This window comes from Amblyraja radiata, chromosome 10, assembly GCF_010909765.2.
Source record: "Amblyraja radiata isolate CabotCenter1 chromosome 10, sAmbRad1.1.pri, whole genome shotgun sequence".
Taxonomy (NCBI): Eukaryota; Metazoa; Chordata; class Chondrichthyes; order Rajiformes; family Rajidae; genus Amblyraja; species Amblyraja radiata.
In genome coordinates this window covers 30,099,642-30,120,982 of record NC_045965.1, presented here as the reverse complement: position 1 = coordinate 30,120,982, position 21,341 = coordinate 30,099,642, and the positions used below count along the sequence as shown (strand labels likewise).

Here is a 21,341-nt window from a genome sequence, read left to right as displayed (position 1 = left end):
ATAGTTTTTACATTACAAAAAAAACCCAAGACCCACACTTAACACAGTTTACATAAACATCCAACACCTCCTCACTGTGATGGAAGGCAAAGCTTTATCTCTTCCCTTTGTTCTTCTCCCGCGGTCCAGCAGTCCGACTGCAATGTCGAGGCGAACTGGGGCTCCGATGTTTAGCCCCCGGCGGGCGATGGTAAGTCCTGTGGCCGTTCAAGCCGCGCGGGGCGATGTTAGGCCCTGGCTACGTGTCCCCGCGATTCCAGCAGGAGAAGTTGCCGTTGCGGAGATGAGGCAAAGATGGGTCAAGGCAGGAAACTTGAGTAGGATTGAAACAAGGACTGTTTGATATATCCCAGAGAGCCAGAGCCTGGGCCCATAGAAGTTCCCTTAGATATATTTTCATCTGGAGAAAGTGAGTGGAGTTAAGAAGGAATTCAACAAGACAAATGAATGCTTTTGTAGAGAGGACTGTTTGGCCCTGAGGAAGGGAAGTGCACAGGGATTGTACGTCCATGGTAAAGTTAGCCTGGTTAGTGCCTGGAAATTGGAAACTGTCAAAGTGGGAAGCTGTCGGAGTGCTCACAGATGTAAGTGGGAAGGGTCTGAACTGGAGAAAATGGATACAGTCAATATATTAAGACTGTTTGGGAAGAAATAATTTTGGGGGCAAATGAATACTGAAACAATTGGGCCTACCAAACAGACTTGGTTGTGGGTTTGGGGAGGAAGTAGAAGTGGGTTGTGCGGGGAGGGGAGATTAAATAGCAAGAGGCTATTAGACAAGGCAAAGAGGGCCGTGTGTCCTCCATGAAAGAGGTGAAGAGGAAATTGGAATGGCTAATAATTACTGTTCTTTACCTGGTGCTTCATAACACAAGGTTACAGGGAGTAACAATGCCAGTCTGTGAGCAGTCCATATTAAATGTCCTACAGGACTGAAATGAGCATGAAGGGTTCAGTAAGCATATCCTAAAATAATGTAAATCATTGACTGGATGTAATATGAGATAGGTAGTAGGATCTTTGCCAAAATGTTTAACCTGCCACTATTGGATTCTGTTACAGATAAAGAAGCCACCGACTCAATACCCTGATTGCTATTTCTTCTCATTAGAAAATAATCTGGTTGGCATACTCTCCAAGTACTTTGTTGTTAGTCCACTTCCCACTGGCAGTATGCTTGCAGTGCTTCACTTTTATCTGGCAATAAAATCTTTGCAACTCCGATTTCTCGATATTAGAAGTATGAGAGTTTATGACATATATATATATATATATATATATATAAATAGTGTACATGTATTTTCTTGATTGCTAGATTTCTAATTCCTGCGTTTTACTGCGTGTGAGAAAATTCCTTGATAATGCTGAATGCTTCTACTTTCACTGTTATTCCCACTGCAAATCTTTATGAGCCTCGTTGTGTTGAATCATAGTACTGAAGGGAATTGCTCTGCATTCACATTTCATCTTTACTGGGACATGGCTTTCTGCCGACAATCGAAGAGTGGCCCTGAAATTCCAAAGAATTTGTCTTTGTCCTGTTGTAATTTCTGGGGATAGGGAAATTATTATTTTTTTTGTTGAATTTTATGAGATGTCTGAGAATTCTGGAAAGGTAAATAAAAAAGTCAAGTAATTAATAGAGAAGTAGAAATATCTGTGTGATTTGCCAAATCATTTTAAAGAAAAATATATGGAGGTTTCTTTCTTAGACTATTCACCAACATTGATGGAGATGGATCAGGCTAATCCCTGCTGAAGTAAACAGCTTCCAGATAGCCAAGGATAAAAATATAGGAAGAAAGAGAACTTAGATTTAGCCAAAATCTAGAGCTGGGTTCTCAAGCTCACGGGATACATTCTAACTTTACCCACATATGTGAAGTTTTAATGAAACGATTGAATCCTCCAGGATTTTTAATATAATTTCAAAAAGTGATAGTCAGAGCTAATATGATTAATAATCTGCATTGCAAGTAAATAGTGTCATAGAATCATACTACGTGGAAAAGGCCTTTCGGCCCAACGTGGTCATACTTGTCAAGATGCCCAACCTGCCTGCATTTGGCTCATATCTCTCTAAACCTTTCCTATCGATGTACCTGTCCAGATCTAGTGTTTCGCTATTAAATTATCCCTGCAAAGATGCACTCCAGCGAATGGACAAGGCATATCACATTATTTCAAGCTCAGTTTGGCTTGGCTTCTGTGATTAACCAATCTTGGTCACTTCTGCCTGTGTGGGGTTGGAGAAATTAAATGTGGAAACATTGATCCCAGGCTGTGGAGCAATGGCAAATAAACAAGAAAGTTGAAAAGGTAAGGAGACAAATAAAGTGTGGAAACTTGCCCTTCGGTACAACTTCAGTTCAGTTTAGTTTATTGTCATGCATACTGAGGTACAGTGAAATGCTTTTGTTACGTACTATCCAGACAGTAGAAAGATAATATATGATTACAATCGAGTAATTTACAGTATATAGATACAGGATAAACGAATAACGTTTAGTGCAAGATAAAGCCAACAAAGTCGCACACCGAACAACATGTCCCCCATAAACTAGTCCCACCTGCCTGCATCCAGCCCATATTCCTCCAAACCTATCCTATCTAAATAAAAAAAGTGCTTGAAGGTCCACCATTGTACAGTGTTTGCTCCAAAAACATTGAATACTTATTATTTTACGAACACGAAATCCAGTAAAAATGTAAGCCTGCCTGTTCCAAGGAGTGCAATTTCATTTGAGACCTTGTGTCATTCCCAGAGTTGTTCAGAGTTCAGGGGACATGACTAAGAAAATGCTAACAACAGTACTTAACTTTACCAATAAAGAAGAATAAGAAAGTTCTGGTAACTTGATCTCCCATAATATAAATTCTCATTTACACCAGAGGGATGTACAAGAGAAAAGGATATTAAAAAAAGACAAAAATAAAAAAATGGAACTGGGTTGCTGAGATTGATCACTGCATTTGGATTTTTGCAGTTGAAATATTCTTGGCATCAAATTAAAATGTCTACTGCTGTGGACAAGATCATTCCAAATTGATTATTTTAAATATTAAAGCTATAGCACAAGGTGAACTAGGAATTTGAAGTCTAACATTGGTACCCTTCAGCAGACTAGAGAAAGTATCACATTTTTTGTGAGACAATTTTGCCATAGTATCGTAGATAGCAAAGTTCATTACAAATGTTACAGCAGGATCTTGATCAGTTTGGCAGATGGGCTGCAGAACAGTTAATGGAATTTACTATGCAGATGAATGTGAGAAATGTGTATTTTGGGAAGTCAAACCAGGACAGGACCTGCACAGTAAATGGCAGGCCCCTGGGAAGGTGTTGTAGAGCACATCACTTAATTAATAAAACTATGGACTTAAATAACCAACCCATCAAGATTGCACTTTGTAAAACAATCCAGTTATTCATGACACCTCACGCACCCACTCCTTCTCCAATATCCTGTTCTTTTCAGATGAAGTAACTCCATTCATCTGACTGGCAAGTGAGGGAGGTAAATTTCAAAGAATTTACAGAAAACCTGAAATAAAGCAGAAAATATTGAAAACATTCAGGAGTTCCAGCAGCATTTGCTGATGAGAGAAAATAAGTGAATCTATCGGGTAGTTAACCTATCGGCAGAACTGAAATAACATTTCAAGAGAACAAAGTGACTGTCTATACAGACCAAGAGACAACATTACAGAAATGCTGATGGCATCAGCTGAAAGGGAGCGTGAACGCTTGTTAAATTAAGCTGAGATGAAATCAAAGGAGCTGACTGAAAAGGACGAGCAAAAGAAAACAATTCTAATTTAAAATACTAATTAAGAATATATAACATAAAACAGAACAGGACAAGAACAGGCCCTTCGGTCCACAATGTCTGTGCTGAACATGATGCCTAGACCATCTTTTATCTGCCAACACATAATTTATATCCCGCCATCCCCTGCATATCCATATGCCTATACAAAATTCTCTTAAATGCCACGATCTGCCTTAACCACCACCCCCCAGAAGTGCATTCCAAGCACTCATCACCCTCTCTGCAAAAAGATTGCCCCACACTTCCCCTTTAAACTTTGTCCCATTAAGCTGAAAGCTATAGCCTCTAGTATTTAGTTTTTCCATCCTAGGAAAATGGTTCTGACTGTCTACCCTTTGAATTTCCACTCATAATTTTTATATTATTCTATCAGATTTCCCCCAAAACCACCAGAGTTCCAGAGAAAATAATCCAAGTCTGTCCAACCTCACCTGTAGCTAATACCCCATAATCCAGGCATCATTCTGGTAAACCTCTGGCATTTTTCCCAAAGTCTCCATATCCTTATGGGACAGGCGTTGAATATGGAAGTCATGATGCAGCTCTATAGGATCTATAGGTTGGTTCATCTGCATTTGGATTATTGTGTGGAGACTTATGGACCTGTCCCACTTAGGCGACTTTTTAGGCGACTGCAGGTGACTATACATTCTGGGAACTAGTCACAGCCTCCTTATGGCCAGGCCCATAAGTCTCCACACAATAATCCAAATGCAGATGAACCAAAGTCCTATAGAGCTGCATCATGACTTCTTGACTTCCATATTCAACGCCTGTCCTATGAAAGCAAGCATAGCAAATGGCTTTTTCCCCCCACTCTATCTTCTTGTGTTGCCACTTTCAGGGAGTTATGGACTTGAATTGAATTGAATTGAATTGAATCCTTTATTTGTCATTCAGACCTTTCGGTCTGAACGAAATGTCGTTGCCTGCAGCCATACATGTAATAATAAACAACACATAATAAACACAAATTAACATCCACCACTTGGGCCCTAAGATCCCTTTTACATAAATGTTGTTAAGGGTCATGTCATTAATTGTTCCCCTTACATTTGACCTCCCGTGGTCGCTTGGATTAAATTCCATCTGCCATTTCTCCATTTCCGTATCTGATCTATATCCTGCTGTATACTTTTTATAGCCTTCCTCACAATCTTGGTGTGTTACTATTTACTAACCAACCCAAAAGTATTTACATCCAAGTCATTTATATATATATCACAAACAGCAGATGTCCCAGTAGAGATCCCTGTGTAACTCGGCTGGTCACAGACATCCCACCTGAATATTGCCCTTCCACCACAACACTCTGTCTTCTATCGCCACATTTAAGAAACATTTAGACAGTCATGTGGATAGGATAAGGTTTTTGAGGGATATGGGCCAGGGGCAGGCAGGTGGGACTGGCGTAGATGAGGCATGTTGCTCAGTGCGGGTAAGTTGGGTCAAGGGGCCTGTTTCCACACTATATGATTCTATGAATCTATCAGTAAGCCAGAACTGAACATGCTACGTGTTAGATGTTTTCTGATGTGCAACGTGAACCAGCAGTTTTACAGCTGGTTCAGCCATCAGCATGGCTTCTCTTACACTCTGCAGGCCATTGCTGATCAATGCGAGCCAACTCAGGACATTATGGTTCTCCATCTGTACCAACACCAGCCAAATTCTCCTTTTCCTACCCTATCTATGCCTCTCATAATTTTTCTATTTTGGATATTCATATATGAAAATATGAGGCATAGATAGGGTAGACGGTCAGAATCGTATTCCCATGATGTTTTCATCAAATACTAAAGAGCATAGCTTTAACATGAGGGAGGCAAAGTTTAAAGGAGATGTGCAGGTGCTTTTTACACAGATGGTGGCGGGTGCCTGGAACCTACTGCTGGGGGTGGTGGTTAAAGCCGATACGTTAGTGGCATTTAAAATAATTCTGGACAGGCACATGGATATGCAGAGAATGGAGGGATATGGTTTATGTGCAGGTATGTAAGTGATGGTCTTGGCATCATGTTTGACACAGACATTGTGGGCTGAAGAGCCTGTCCTTGTGCTGTATTGTGCTGTACTGTTCTTTTTTTTTAACATACTTTTCTATTGGCATTCCACAGCAAACACATTTCCATAAATCAGGTTTCAGGTATGATTCTATATGTACACATCATCCACTTATGTTTGTCTTGAATTGCCTCTTTTTGAGATTTGTACCAAACAAATGTAGCGCTTCTTTGCCCTCAACATGAGCTGCGCCCCAGGTTCATTAACTTTAATTCCCTTATAGGTGTTTTACTGGTGTTTCTCACACAGATATTCAAAAAAGAACAACACTCAATAAATCAATCTTTTATAGTACCTTTAAGTATTAATTACTATGTGGGTCCACACACTCACTCACACAAGCCGGCAACATTAAAAACAAAACAAGAATAACCCCACGTTGCAGGCCTGGTCGAAGCTGGAGAGCGTCGCGGCCAAATACAGTGGAAGCCGACAAGTGCACAGTGCAGAAGCTCACAAGATGGCGGGGAGTTGGCTGACCAGAGAGGACCCCATGTGGCAGAAATCTTCCTTCTCCCCCGTTGTCTCCAGGGCTCAGCTAACCGCTGCTCTCACTTTCCCCGTAATCATAAAGTCCACACAGCGACAGTCTTTAATCCACCCCTCCGAGCTGAAGGGGTAGCAGTTAGCCTAGGCTTCTTCTCTCTCTCTCCTGGACTTCGATTACCCACAAACCCCAGCTCCCACCCCCAAACCAATCACCACACAGGAAAAATGATTGAACTCATTTACAACAAATCAAAATGCAGAACACATATTCACAGCAAAACTTATATACATTTCTTAATAAGAAAAACTAATATGAAGTTACACAGGGCTACACAAATATAGAAACAAGAACACAGTAAAAACTATGAACACTTAGGGGGTGATCCTTTCTTTACCATATAATCAACAATTTGTAAAAATAAAGTCTGGCCTATGTGGCGTTACATAGTTAACCCAATTTTCCCCGGGTGACACAAATAAATCCAATTTAAAGTTAACATATGCTGTTATTTTCTCAATTTTATAAATGTCCATTGTGATGTCCATCCATTCATTCAGAGTTGGGCTCTCCTGTGATAACCATTTCTTTGAGAGAGCTTTTTTACCAGCTACCATCAATATATTCAGTAAGTATTTGTCTTTTTTCCGCCAGCCTTCAGGTATGAGTCCAAAAAACATGATCTTACTCTCCAGGGGCACATGACATCTAAAATGTCTTGTAAGGCATCATGCAACTCTCTCCAAAAATCTTTAATAACAGGGCAATCCCAGAGAACATGGTAATGATCTGCCTTTAAATTTCCACATTTTCTCCAACAAACTGGAGAGTTCCCACCGTAATGGGATTTCTGAGAAAGCGTAATAAAATACCGCATCAGGCTTTTCCAACTAAACTCCCTCCAGTTTTGTGAACTGGCGCACTTCCATTGATACCTCCATATTGCTGTCCATTCTTCGTCGGATATGATTATCCCTCCTTCCTTCTCCCATTTCATTTTAATATATAAGGTTGAGTGTGATTTAACATTCAGAATCATGTAAGATTCATACATGCATGAAATAATTTTACCACCAGTATTTGAGTTATAAGCTTTCCTAAATAATCCCATCAAACCTATACTCAACTGTTTTATTTTTAACATTTTTATTAACATAGTTCCGCATCTGTAAGTATCGATAGAAGTCTTGTTTTTCTAACAGGAAGTTTTCTTTAAGCATTTCAAAACTTAACAGTGTTCCTTCTTTCATTATGTTACAAAGAGCAGTTATGCCTTTAACTGTCCACTCTTTAAACCTACTATCTAATTTATTAGGAGTAACGTCTGTGTCATATGTGCACCATTTAAGAATTTTAATGTCTTCCTCTAAATTATAACTGTTTTCCATATTTTAAGAGTCAATTTTACCCAAGGATTTTCAATAGCATTTATATAGTCTTGTAGGATGCTGTCAGCTATGATCGCTTGTACAGGAATGGCGAGTGTTCTCTCTTCAATATTTTTCCATTGAGCATCATATGATGGGTTGCACCAACATATCATAGGTCTTAACTGTGCTGCCCGAGAATAGTCTTTGAGAGAGGGTAGACCCCATCCCCCCTTTTCTTTTGTTAACTGTAAGGTTTTGAGGCTGGTCCTAGGTCTTTTACCTTGCCATATATATCTTAACAATATTTTGTCTCATTCATTAAATTGTTTTTGATTAATCTCTATTGGTAGGGTCCGAAATAAATATAACAGTCTTGGCAATATGCTCATTTTAATAGATTCAATTCTCGAGCTGAGGCTCAAGAAATGAATTAGGTTCCATCTAGCTATATCCTCCTTAATCTTATGGTGTATAGGTGAATAGTTGCATTCTGATAATTCTGTAAAACCCCTTGGTATAATGATACCCAAATATTTGAGATGCTCTGCTTGCCATGCCAAAGGGTACCTACTTCTGACTTCTCCTGATGGGCTGCAGTTGTATGTAAGCAGTTGTGTTTTACCTATGTTAATCTTGTATCCTGATAGTTAACCATATTGTTCGAGTGATTGCATCAATTTAAGTAGAGAGTTTGTTGGTAATAAATCAAAAAGGTCATCCGCAGAACAGGACAATTTATGTTCAGTCCCTTGAATAGTAATACCTTTTATTTCTTCATTTTGTCTTATATATTGAGCTAGTGGTTTCAAATACAATGCAAAAAGTAATGGTGACCACACACATCCCTGTGTTGAACCCCTTTCTAGTGAAAAACTATTTGATAAATTTCCGTTAACTATAATTCTAGCTGTGGGCTGTGCCTGTATGGTTTTAATAACAGTGTCATGCAGGCCAAATCTATTAGAACTCGATAATGTTCCAGTTCACAGAGTCGAATGCAGTTTCAGCATCCACACTTATCACTATTGCTTCAAATTTTCTTTAATGTAGTTCACAATATGTAGTGTCCGTCATGTATTGTCCTGTGTTTGACGTTGCCGAATAAACCCTGTCTGGTCATTGTGTATTAATTTAGGCAAGAACTGTTCTAACCGTTTGGCCATGATAGAAATGAATAATTTATAATCTACATTAAGAACTGATATCGGTTTAAATGACCCACACTCAGTTTTATCTTTACCTTCTTTTGGTATAGCAGAGATAATTGCCTCCCTCCAGCTCGGTGGTGTTTGTGCCTTTTTTTGAAACCCAATTTAATGTACGGAGTATAATAGGTGTTAACTCCTCTTTAAATTCCTTATACCATTCTGCCCTATAACCATCAGATCCTGGTGACTTGCTCAACTTGAGCCTGTTAATTGCAATTTTTAATTCACCCTCTGTTATGTCTCCAGTCATTATCTTGTTTTGTTCTTCATTTAAGATAGGCAAATCTAAGGAATTCAGAAATATGTCTACTTGAGTTTGGCTACCTCTTGGAACTTCAGAATACAGAGTTCTGTAGAATATTTCAAAGGCTTCCTGAATTTCACTTAATTTACTTTTCAATATTTTTGTTCTTGGGTCTCTGATTCTGTGAACTGTATTTTCAGCCATCTTTTTTTTCAGCTTCCACGCCAATACTTTCGTAGTTTTAGAACCACTTTCATAGTGCCTCTGTTTCAGGAACATTAACTTTTTCTTGATTTCTTCTGCAACCCGATTGTTGATTTCATTCCTAGTATTTCTAATTTCCTCCAATGTATCCCGCGCCGGCGTCAATTTGTGTTTCCTTTCTAGTTCCTTCAGCTTATTTTCCTCAAATGTTTTATTCCTTCTTTTTTTCCTTATATGAAGATATTACTATATTTTTTCCTCTTAGAACAACCTTCAAAGTATCCCACAAAATAGGGGGAGAGTCCTCTCCTTTATCATTGAGTTCTAAATAGAGACTTATCTCCTTTTTAATTTGTTCCTTAAAGTTAAGATCATTGAGCAGGCTCGAGTTCAGTTTCCATGAGGCCACGTAGGTCTAAATCAACAGATAGGTAAATAGGTACACAAAAATTCTGGAGAAACTCAGCGGGTGCAGCAGCATCTATGGAGCGAAGGAAATAGGCAACGTTTCGGGCCGAAACCCTTCTTCAGTCTGATGGAGGGTGGGGGGGCGGGGGGCGGGGAGAAGAAAGGAAGATAGGTAAATAGGTGCACGATCACTTAAATCTATTGTTCCAATTCCACAGGTGTATATTTTATCTTTACCAAATGTTATAAAATAGTCTATTCTTGTGTATAAAGAGTGTGGGGCTGAGTAATGGGTGTAATCCCTTCTATTAGGGAAAGGGTCCTGCCATATATCAATTAAACCGACCGCCTTAAAAACAATTTTGACTTTCTTATGTGAAGACTTTGTATCATGAGATTTTCTACTGGACGAGTCTAGCTCTGGTTGTAAATGGATATTTAGGTCTTCCCCACAAATAAGAAGGCCTTCTGTTTCCATTATCATGATATTAATAATTCTCTGGAAGAAATTAAAATCACTTCCAGGAGGTGCATATACATTCAGCAACATAACTTGATTCCCATCTATTTCCCCCCTTACTAAAATAAATCTACCCTCCTTAACACTCATTTCAAATACTTTCTCAAAATCTAACTTGCTTGAGAGGAGAGTGGCGACACCTCTCCCACATCTCAATATATATGAGGAGAAAAAGTGATTAGTGAAACCCATTATTTTAGGTTTTTCGTGTTCTTTGTCATTTAGATGGGTTTCCTGTAAGTATACTATATGGGTTTGTTCTTTCCTCATTTTAGTTAACATTTTGCTGCGTTTAATTGGGTTTAGCAGACCATTCACATAAAAAGAAATGAATTTTACCTTTCCATTAGCCATTTGTATTTAACTTCTGTGTATCAGTAACATGGTGAAATTAGGCATAACAAATCTACTCCCTGAACAGACAAAAACAAAAGAACATATGAAAAAACAAAGGCATGATTCCAAGGTAGGGGTCTCCTGTGGATGACCCTGGACTAGGCTTGAGGAAAAGCCTAGTTGTGGGGGAGAGCCTCTCTCATCTGTGAGCTGAGGGCTCCCACTGCAGCATCCAAAAAGAAAAAAAACTCCATCCATAATGCAGAACATACTTCCCTGTGCATTCCTCCCCTGTATTTATCTTCATTTAAATAGGGGAAAACAGTTGGACGTAACAAATGAAATAAAGCACCGTCAACCTTTAAGTTCTATTCAGCTCACCTATATTTTAAAAGTTATCCATAACTTAAAGCTCTTCTGAAGACGAGGGCTGTCTTCTGAAGGCCCGTAGTCTCCCCACAATGTCCTTCTCTCGCTCCTCGGCTGTCCCCTGCGGTCTTGATCTTCCCACCATCTCCCACACAGTGCGGGACAGTTGCTCAGCCAGGCTCTCTTTCGGTGTGGTCACTCTGAGGGGCAGTCCTCTGTTCCTCATGTCAGTGTACTATTCTATGTAAATGCCTACCTGCGCCATCAGGCACCTCGTGCTCCACATGTGGTGGTGACTAGCATTCTAAAAGCACTGTGGACACAAGGCATCTTAATCTTAAGGGACTGTCTGTGAAGTAAAGTAGTTCAGTGGCCATGTTATTATTGAAAGATCCTGTCAGGTGAGAGCAGGTCTCGTGCTCGGCCAGCCGCTTGCACTCTGAACAATGTCGTGCCTTATTTTTTTAAATAATTACACACTTTCATTACTTTTATTACATTCTTCTATTTGTGAGGGGTGTGTGGGAGAGGTATGTGTGTGGGCAGGTAGGGGTTGGGGGAGGGGTGTGGGAGGGGGGGCATGTGTGGGCAGAGGGATTGTGGGGGGAGGGGTGCGTGGGAGGGGGGTATGTGTGGGCGGGGGGGGGGGTTGTGGGGAGAGGAGTGTGTGGGCAGGGGGGGGATGGGGGGAGGGGTGTGTGGGGGGCACAGGTGTGGGGAGGAGGGGGAGTGGTGTAGAGGAGTGGGAGGGATGTGGGGGCGGGGGCGTTTTGGGGGGGAAATGGTGTGTGAGTGGGGGAGAGGGGCATGGGGGCAGGAGAGAGAGCCCAGAGAAAATACAGGGAAGAGCCATGGGGGAGAGTGCGGTATCACGGGGGAGGGGGCCATCTCCGACTCCACACCAGGCTGGTTTGGGTTGGGTTGGGTTGGGCTGGGTCGGGTTGGGTTGGGTTGGGTTGGGTTGGGCTGGGTCGGGTTGGGTTGGGTTGGGTTGGGTTGGGTTGGGTCGGGCCGTTTGCAGTCCCTCCCTCTGAAAATTGTGTTCGGTTGGAGACCTCCGCGGCCATCCAGAGCCTCCCGCAGCTGCAGTAAAGACGAGATGGCACAGGAAGGGGCGGACCGTCCCGCGGAGTGATAATAGAAGGGACCAATCCGCGCGAGGCAATCGATCTGCGCATGCGCGGTTTTTAAGATTTATAAACCTCGATAACTCTTACCAGCTTCCATCGATCGGACCGAAACTTGGTGCAGATTCAGATTCAAACTTTATTGTCATTGTGCAGTGTACAAGTACATAAACAACAAAGTGCAGTGGGCATCTCACCCAGAAGTGCGAACACAGAATAATGGAACAGTAAAATATATATATTCATATACAGTAGCAGTAGTGTAATTTCTTTTTGGGGGAGGAGATCAGACACTGGGGGAAGGAGTGTCCGGGGGATGGGGTGCCTAGCAATCACCAAGGTGCAGAGTTAAGTAGGGTAACAGCCGCAGGGAAGAAGCTGTTCCTGAACCTGCTGGTCCGGCAATGGAGGGACATGTAGCGCCTCCCAGATGGGAGGAGGGTAAACAGTCTGTGGTTGGGGTGAGAGCAGTCCTTGACGATGCTGCGCGCCCTTCGCAGTCATCACTTGCTCTGGACAGACTCAATGGAGGGGAGTGAGGAACCAGTGATGCGTTGGGCAGTTTTTACCACCCTCTGCAGTGCTTTCCGGTCAGAGACAGAGCAGTTGCCATACCATACTGTGATACAGTTGGTAAGGATGCTCTCGATGGTGCAGCGGTAGAAGTTCACCAGAATCTGAGGAGACAGATGGACCTTCTTTAGTCTCCTCAGGAAGAAGAGACGCTGGTGAGCCTTCTTGATCAGAGTTGAGGTATTGTGGGTCCAAGAGAGGTCATCAGAGATGTTGACCCCCAGAAACCTGAAGCTGGAAACACGCTCCACCTCCGTCCCATTAATATGGATGGGGGTGTGCGTGTCACCCCTAGACCTTCTGTAGTCCACAATGAGCTCCTTGGTCATCTTGGTGTTAAGGGCCAGGTTGTTGTCAGCGCACCATGTTGCTGGGAGCTGGACCTCCTCCCTATAGGCCGACTCATCATTGTCGCTGATGAGACCAATCATCGTTGTATCATCTGCATACTTGATGATGGTGTTAGTACCATGTACAGGTGAGCAGTCGTAGGTGAAGAGGGAGTAGAGGAGGGGGGTCAGCACACAGCCCTGTGGAATGAGGGTGAGGGTTGAAGAGGGTTCAGGGTGAGGGTTGAAGAGCTGTGGTTGTCTAACCTAACAAACTGGGGTCTGTTGGTTAGAAAGTCCAGTATCCTGTTGCAGAGGGAGGGGTCGATGCCCAGGTCGATGAGTTTGGTGATCAGTTTTGAGGGGATAATGGTGTTAAATGCTGAGCTAAAGTCTATGAACAGCATTCTCACGTAGGTGTCTCTGTTGTCGAGGTGGGAGAGCGCGGAGTGAAGTGCCGTGGAGATGGCATCCTCCGTACTCCTGTTCTTGCGGTAGGCGAACTGATAGGGGTCCAGTGTGGGAGGTAGGCAGCCTTTGAGGTGTGCCAGGACCAGCCTTTCAAAGCACTTGGTGATGATGGGAGTAAGTGCAACTGTGCAGAAGTCGTTGAGGCTCGCCGCAGTGGAGTGTTTTGGCACCGGCACGATGGAGGTGGTTTTAAGGCACGTGGGGACAGCTGCTTGGGCAAGTGACAGGTTGAAGATGTCAGTCCAGACGTCTGTCAGCTGCGCAGCACAGGCCCTGAGGACGCGCTCGGGCATGCCGTCCGGGCCAGCAGCCTTTTGTGCATTAATCCTGCTCAGTGCCACATACACGTCGATGGGGATGAGTGTCAGGGGCTAGTGATCAGCAGGGAGCACAGCCTTGATGGCCATCTCTTGATTGTCCCTGTCAAAGCGGCCATAAAAGTGGTTAAGCTCCTCAAGGAAGGAGGTGTCGCTGGATGTGGGGGTGGGGTTGGTGGGTTTATAGTCCGTGATGGCCTGGATGCCTTGCCACATGCGTCGGGGGTCGTTCTCCTGTGCAATCGCAGCACAGGAGAATGGTGAGTAAGCTGGCGAAAAATCGTAGCGATATGTACTGTTTTTGTGCAAATAGTATGACTGCCAAACCAGAAGATAACAAGCTCAGAGTTTTAGTTATGTATAGAAAGAAGAAAGATATATATCTATATAATTAAAAGTCTCAGCTTGACCACTTCCTGGCTGCATGAAAAAACGCGATCATATATCGCTATGATTTTTGGCCATCTTACTCAGTCCTCCTCCACTGAGGCAGCCCTGAGGATTTTTCTGATCGATGAAAAATTAAAAAAAGTTATGAATGTTTAAAACATATTGAGATCAGTTGATTGGTCTTTCGCCTGTCAATCACCATGATGAAGGTAAGGGGGGGCGGGGGGGGCAGGACTATAAAACCCCGGATGTTAACCCTTAATGTGCTTGCAATAAATTATTTGTTAGCCAGCCTGGTCATGAGTCAGTCACTCTGAAATATTGTGAGGGAGAGGCCACAACTGGGATTCTGCTGTGAGTCTACTGAACTGTGAGTCTACCCTTTATGTGCTTTATGTGGTTATGCGCTTTATGTGGATATGTGCTTTATGTGGTTACCTATAATTATTGTTCTTGTAATAAATGATTTGTTAGCCAGTAATGTGCTTGCAATGAATAATGATTTGTTAACCCTTAATGTGCTTGCAATAAATGATTTGTTAGCCAGTAATGTGCTTGCAATGAATGATGATTTGTTAACCCTTAATGTGCTTGCAATAAATGATTTGTTAGCCAGCAATGTACTTGCAATGAATGATGATTTGTTAACCCTTAATGTGCTTGCAATAAATGATTTGTTAGCCCTTAATGAAATGAAATTAATTGTTTGGCCTGCCCTGTGCCTGAAATTGAAATGGAAACAAAATAAAATGAGTTGTTTGGCCTGCCCTGTGCTTTTGCTTGCCTTTGCTTTGGTTGAGCTCACCTGAAATGAAAGCAAATGGATTGTATTGTTGGCTGGCCCCACCTGCCCAGTGCTTTTGTTTTTGTTTTGCCTGCTTGACCTCACCTGAAATGAAAGCAAATGGATTGTATTGTCGGCTGCCCCCGCCTGCCCTGTGCTTTTGCGTTGTCTTTGCTTTGCTTGACCTCACCTGAAATTAAAGCAAATGGATTGTATTGTTGGCTGGCCCCACCTGCCATGTGCATGACTTGACTTGAAATGGATTGAATTGACATGAAATGGATTGAATTGACATGAAATGGGTTGAAATGGATTGTTGGCCCTGCACTTGACTTGACTAACAACACCCATGCTAGTTCTCCAGAACCTCCCCCCCCCCCAATATTGGCCACCAATATTGGAATTGGTGGAGAGGTGGAATATTGCTTTGGGGGACCAGCCCTCCCATGTGAACCTGGGACCCAACGGGTCCCACTTAATCTAGTAGATATATGGTTAAAGATAGATGTCTTATGGAATGTAATCCCACTATCTTCTTTGAAATGGTTATTATGCTTCTGCAATCTTCTGAGAACCAGATCTTGGGCATTCAAGTCTGGCAATGCAGGTTCACGTGTCAAGTCCTGGTAAGGCCTCAATAAGGCATCAGAAAGACAAAGATAAGCTTTTGCTCTAAATTGGAGGACAGAACACAGACATTTGGCGGATTTGGTAGGGCCTGCACGCAATTGCTTCCAACAAGGCAAAACCAAGTGGCAGCTCAAGGACAGCGAGGCATCATTCTCGGACAAGCTCAATGCGCTCTATGCTCGCTTCAAAAGGGAGAACACTGATGTGCCTTCTCAGGCAGCCATACTGGGTGCAGAGGAGGTTTACCAGAATACAGCAGGGTTTAAAGGATTTCAGCTTCAGGGTTGGATAGATTTGGATTATTTTCTCTGGAACGTTGAAGGTTGAGAGTAGACTTGATAATTATTAGAGGCACAGATAGGATAGACAGTCAGAACCTTTATCCCAGGGTGTAACCGTCCAACACTAGAGGGTATAGCTATGTTGAGAGGAGCAATGTTTTTGTACACATTGGGTGGTGGCGGCCTGAAACTAATTGCTAGGTAAGGTGGTGGAGGCAGATATGACAGTGGTGTTTAAGAGGTTTTTAAATAAGTTCATGGAAGTACAAGGAATGGAAGGATATGGATCATGTGCAAGCTGATGAGGTCAGTTCAGCTAGGCATCATGTTTGGAACCAAAGGGCCAAAGGGCCCGTTCCTGTGTACTGTTCATGTGCAGGCAGAAGGGATTAGGTTAATTTTGCATCATTTTTGATAAGAGATATTTTTGATTAAAGGGTCTGTTTATGCCTTGTACTGTTCAATATTAATAGGAAAATTATCTATAGCATCTACGCATGCCCAATTATGCCTCTGGGAAACAACAGGAAATTTTAAAGCTAACTGCAACTGAAAACACAGATCAGCTTTAAGAAAAATAAAGATTGTGTTGTATGTGGATTTAAAGCAGTCATGCAAATTATTCAACCCGGAGACCAAGGAGCAGTATGACCATGAATTTATCTGTGGCTCCCAGTTCACCAGATATATACAGAAACAAAATCAGCCATCAAAGATGTTGTTTGTTGCAAAATTAGCAAATCCAAAGTAATTACACAACCTTTGAACTTCAGACTTCACAACATTACAGGTAAGAGGGTCTGTCCCACTTTAAATATTTTTTAGGCGACTACTGAAGACTCGGCTGTCGCCACATAGTCGCTGGGGTGTCGCCTATATGGCCGTGAGTCATCTCCTCAGTCCCCCAAAGAGTCGTAGCGTCTTTCTGGTCTCCGCTGGATTTTCAACATGTTGAAAATTTTTCTGAGACAGTCGGCGACAGTGGGTTTGAGTGAAGCTTGACTTCTCCTGACATAGGTGCTGTCGTAGTTGTCGCCAAGTTAACATAGGTTGTCGCCAGGTTAACGTAGGTTGTCACCGGTGCTGACTTCGTTTTTTTTTGTTGTTAAAGTAATGATTCTATTTCAAATTTTATGTCGAAGGGGGGTCCAGTGGCCGGGTTTACGGCGACCTGCTATGACTGTGACAGTCGCCGGCAGTCTCCTAAAAATAGCCTAAGTGGGACAGGCCCTTTAGATGGCACAAAGTGCATGTCATGAGATTACTGATTATCTTGAAATACAAACTGAAAGGATTTTGAATTCCCCTGAGAATGTTTCAGGAGTTAGTAAAGCAGATTCAGTTGCCAATCATAAATATTAAACAGAAAGCCATTAGAACTGTAAAAAAAAGCTTTAGATACCCTGCTCATTCCTAATTGTAACAATTGAACCAGCTCCCCAGACATTATTTTTATTTCTGATTCTGAAGCAAATTGTTCAAGGCTGTATCAAACAATGACCCGCAAAAGTCACATCAAAAATAATCACCCAGTTAGTCTCAGATTGTAATTTTTTAAAGTAGATCTGCTAGGGCCATCGCGCAAAGAGTCGTCACGCTCCAATATCATTGCCAAGCTACTCTGTTGAGGCCTTTGGATTTTCTGTTTACTCTATGCTTTCAGTGTAGCTGTAAGGTTATATTCTACACTATTTATTTATATATTTTGCACTACCCTATGCACTCAGGTATGTTATGATTTGCCTGGGTAACACGCAAAACAAAGATTTATTGTATCTCAGTACATGTGACAGTAATAAAACAATCCAAAACCAATTTACTCGTTAAGAATACCTCAGAGTAAAAGTGACACAGAACACTCAAAAATGTTTGGACTTGTAGATCATTATCAGTGTTTTGTTCAGGCATGCTATTGCAAATTTCCAATTTTCCTCTTGGGTGGATGCAATGAGTCAAGCTGTTGTAGTTGTTGAATTTATTTAATTCATGTATTTTAGTGGTTAAACAAGTGCAAAAAGTTTTGAATCTATTATGAAGGACATGCCTTGGGAAATGAGATGTACAGAACTTCTACACTTGTAATTGAAGGCGGGATGGTCACATACAGGAGTGTTGTTAATGTACTGTAGCCCTATGACTGAGGTTGAAATGACCTTGGTGCTGGAGTCGATGCAATGGAGGTTGGACAGTTTCCTGCTGGTCCTGCAGATTAACATTGCTCCAGCAGGAAGTTTGTTGGCGATGAGGCAGGAATGATTCAGGTCTGAACAAGGGTCTCAACCTGAAAAGTTACCTATTCCTTTTCTCCAGAGATGCTGTCTGACCCGTTGAGTTACTCTAGCTCTTTGTGTCTATCTTCAAGAGAAATTATGATATACTGAACTTTATAGTATATGACTATTTTTTACCAGTACATTTGCGTTGAGCCTATGGGTCAAATTAATGTTTTACACGAATCAGATGTAGGTAGAAAGAGATTTTTCAGAGCAGCCAACATCAGGAAAATGTTCTGTATTCTCTCTGAATTGTTAAATGCTTTTTTTGAGGTTGAAGAATGTCATGTCCGGTGGTTAATGCTGCTCTCTGTGTTTCTATTAGGTAACCACACTGCTGAGATAGATGAAAATTACTTCAGATGAGAGTTGAAAATAATTAAACATGAAGAAGAGTCCCGACCCAAAATGTCACCCATCCTTTTTCTCCAGAGATGATGTCTGACCCACTGAGTTACTCCAGCACTTTGTGTCTATCTTCAGTGGACAAGAAATTTGAGTAAAGTGTCACCAGGCTACTAATTTGCTTTTGGAAAGTATAAAAAATCTATTGTTACAAATCTGAAATAGAAACAACTAATACGACAGAAAGCAGAGCAGACAGCAATTGTGGATAGAGAAACAATATTTCAAATCAATTACCTCTTATCAGAAATTTACTTCTTCAAGATGGTCATTCCTGGATGTGAAGTGGTAGTGGATTCTCACTGCAATGCCATCAAAGCTCCCAACAAGAGTGGAGTTGTTGAGGTCTTGAGAACTGACTTCTGCCTTGCAGAGGCCAAATATCACCTCCCTCTAAACAACACCCCTACTAATACTGACCATCAGGCATTGTCTTCCACACAGCCATAGGCCTTTTCCTTGAGATCCCTCTACAGCCATTCTTAGTCATGAAGTTGTATAGCGTGGAAACAGGCCCTTCAGCCCAATTTGCCCACGCCATCCAACATGCCCATCTACACTAGACCTACCTGCCTGCTTTTGGCCCATATCATTCTAACCTATCCAGTAACTGTCTAAATGTTTTTTTAAACATTCTGATAGTACCTGCCTTAGCTACCTCCTCTGGCAGCTCGTTTCATGTACCTACGCCCTTTGTGTAAAATTGTGGCCCCTCAGATACCTATTAAATCTTTCCCCACTCACTGTAAACCTGTGTCCTCTGGTTCTTGATTCCTCTACTCTGGGCAAAAGTCTCTGTGCATTTACCCCATCTATTCCTCTCATGATCTTATACACCTCCAAAAGATCACCCCTCATCCTCCTGTGCTTCGAGGAATAAAGTCCTAGCCTGCTCAACCTCTCCCCATAGCTCAGGCCCTTGAGTCCTGGCAACATCCTTGTCAATCTTCTCTGCACTCTTTCACGCTTAACAACATCTTAGTCATCCAAACCTGCACAGCCACGTATACCTCCTCCCAAGATCCATAAGCAGGAATGTCCCAGTATCCCATAGTGGATGGCTTGATTGTAATCATTTATTGTCTTTCTGCTGACTGGATGGCACGCAACATAAAAACTTTTCATTGTACCATGGTACACTTGACGATAAACTAAACTGAACTCTTACATATCAGACAGAGTCATACAGCTCAGAAGCAGGCCCTTGGATCCAACTTGCTCATGCTGGCTGAGATCTCCCATCTAAGCTATTCCCATTTACTTGCATTTGGCCCATGTCCCTCTGAACATTTCCTATCCATGTACCTGCCCAAACGTCTTTTAAATTATGTTATTGTGCCTGCCTCAATGTCTCCTCTGGTAGGTTGTTCCTTATATCCACCACCCTCTGTGTGAAAAGGTTGTCCCTCACGTTCCTATTATGAATCTTCCTCACCTTACAAATTGTTCTCTAGTTCTTGATTCCCCTACCCTGGGAAAGAGATGGACGCAAGGTTTCTAAGTTTTTCTCTTTTCACGATGCTAGCGGATTTGCCGAATATTTCTAACATTCTCATTTACTTGTCATTTCCAGTAAATTATGTTTTTTAGAACATAGAAAAGTACAGCACGGGAACAGGCCATTCGGCCAACTATGTCTGCACATCAATACTTTTAAGGGTCTTGCCCTCAACGGTATACCTTTCTCTTACATTCAGCCTCCCAAAGTACAATACCTCATACTTGCTCGGATTAAACTCCATCTGCCTTTTCTCCACTTATTTCTGTAGGTGATCTATATCCTGCTCTATACAGCTTTTCTCACTGTGCACAACTCCAGCAATCTTGGTGTAAACTGTATCACCTCAATATTCACATTGGGTAGATCGCTCTGGATCAAGGCACGGAAGGCTACAAAGTGCTGGTAAATGAACATAATATAGATAGGTGCCTGATGGCTGGCATGGAGCTAATGGCACAAAGAGCATATTTAATGCTGTATGGCTATGATTAACTTCTATTGAAGTTATGGGAGCGGAAGGTACCCGTAAATCTTACTTTGTAAACCTTATATGATAATAATAATAGATTTTATTTATGGGCGCCTTTCAAGAGTCTCAAGGACACCTTACAAAAATTTAGCAGGTAGAGGAAAAACATGTAAGGGGAATGAAATAAATAATAGAGACATGACTAGTACACAAAGTATGATGGTTGTTTATTAGCTTCCACGCACTTTTGACAGCACAAGGGCCTTGTATAATGGTAGAGATCCAAGACCATTTGAAACCAGGCACTGCTGCATAAATATAACATGATACCGCACTCTGACGCGGGTATACAATCATGTTAATTTCCTTTTCCTCAACGATCACGTACCTCAATTTCCTCCCGCTTTCAAACCCGTCTTCTTTCCTCGATAGAAGAGACACAAAATGCTGGAGTAACAAAGCGGGGCAGGCAGCAACTGTGGAGAAAAGGAGAAGGAACGGGTTTCGGGTTGAGATCGTTCTTCAGACCCGTCCGACACATCACCCATTCCTTCTCTCTGTACTAGAGACGCAGCCTGTCCCGTTGAGTTACCGCAGCATTTTGTATCCATCTGCGGTGGAAACTTTGTATCCACCTCTCTTTGTTACCGGGTACGTGTGACGTGTCACTCGGGGACCATGACGCCATCACGCCGGGTGGGCGGGGCGGAGCGTGACGTGACGCCATCACGCTGGGCGGACGGAGAGT

At 42.2% G+C, this 21,341-nt stretch overlaps 1 long non-coding RNA gene across 1 annotated transcript; it reads right to left on the bottom strand.

Annotated features, from left to right (window-relative positions):
• Positions 1-1,301: 1,301 nt before the first annotated feature.
• Positions 1,302-21,306, bottom strand: LOC116977727. Its single transcript, XR_004413287.1, has 3 exons — positions 20,982-21,306; positions 18,861-18,942; positions 1,302-3,545 (listed from the first exon to the last, which is right to left on the bottom strand). It is a non-coding gene; the product is annotated as an uncharacterized LOC116977727 (long non-coding RNA).
• Positions 21,307-21,341: the final 35 nt, after the last annotated feature.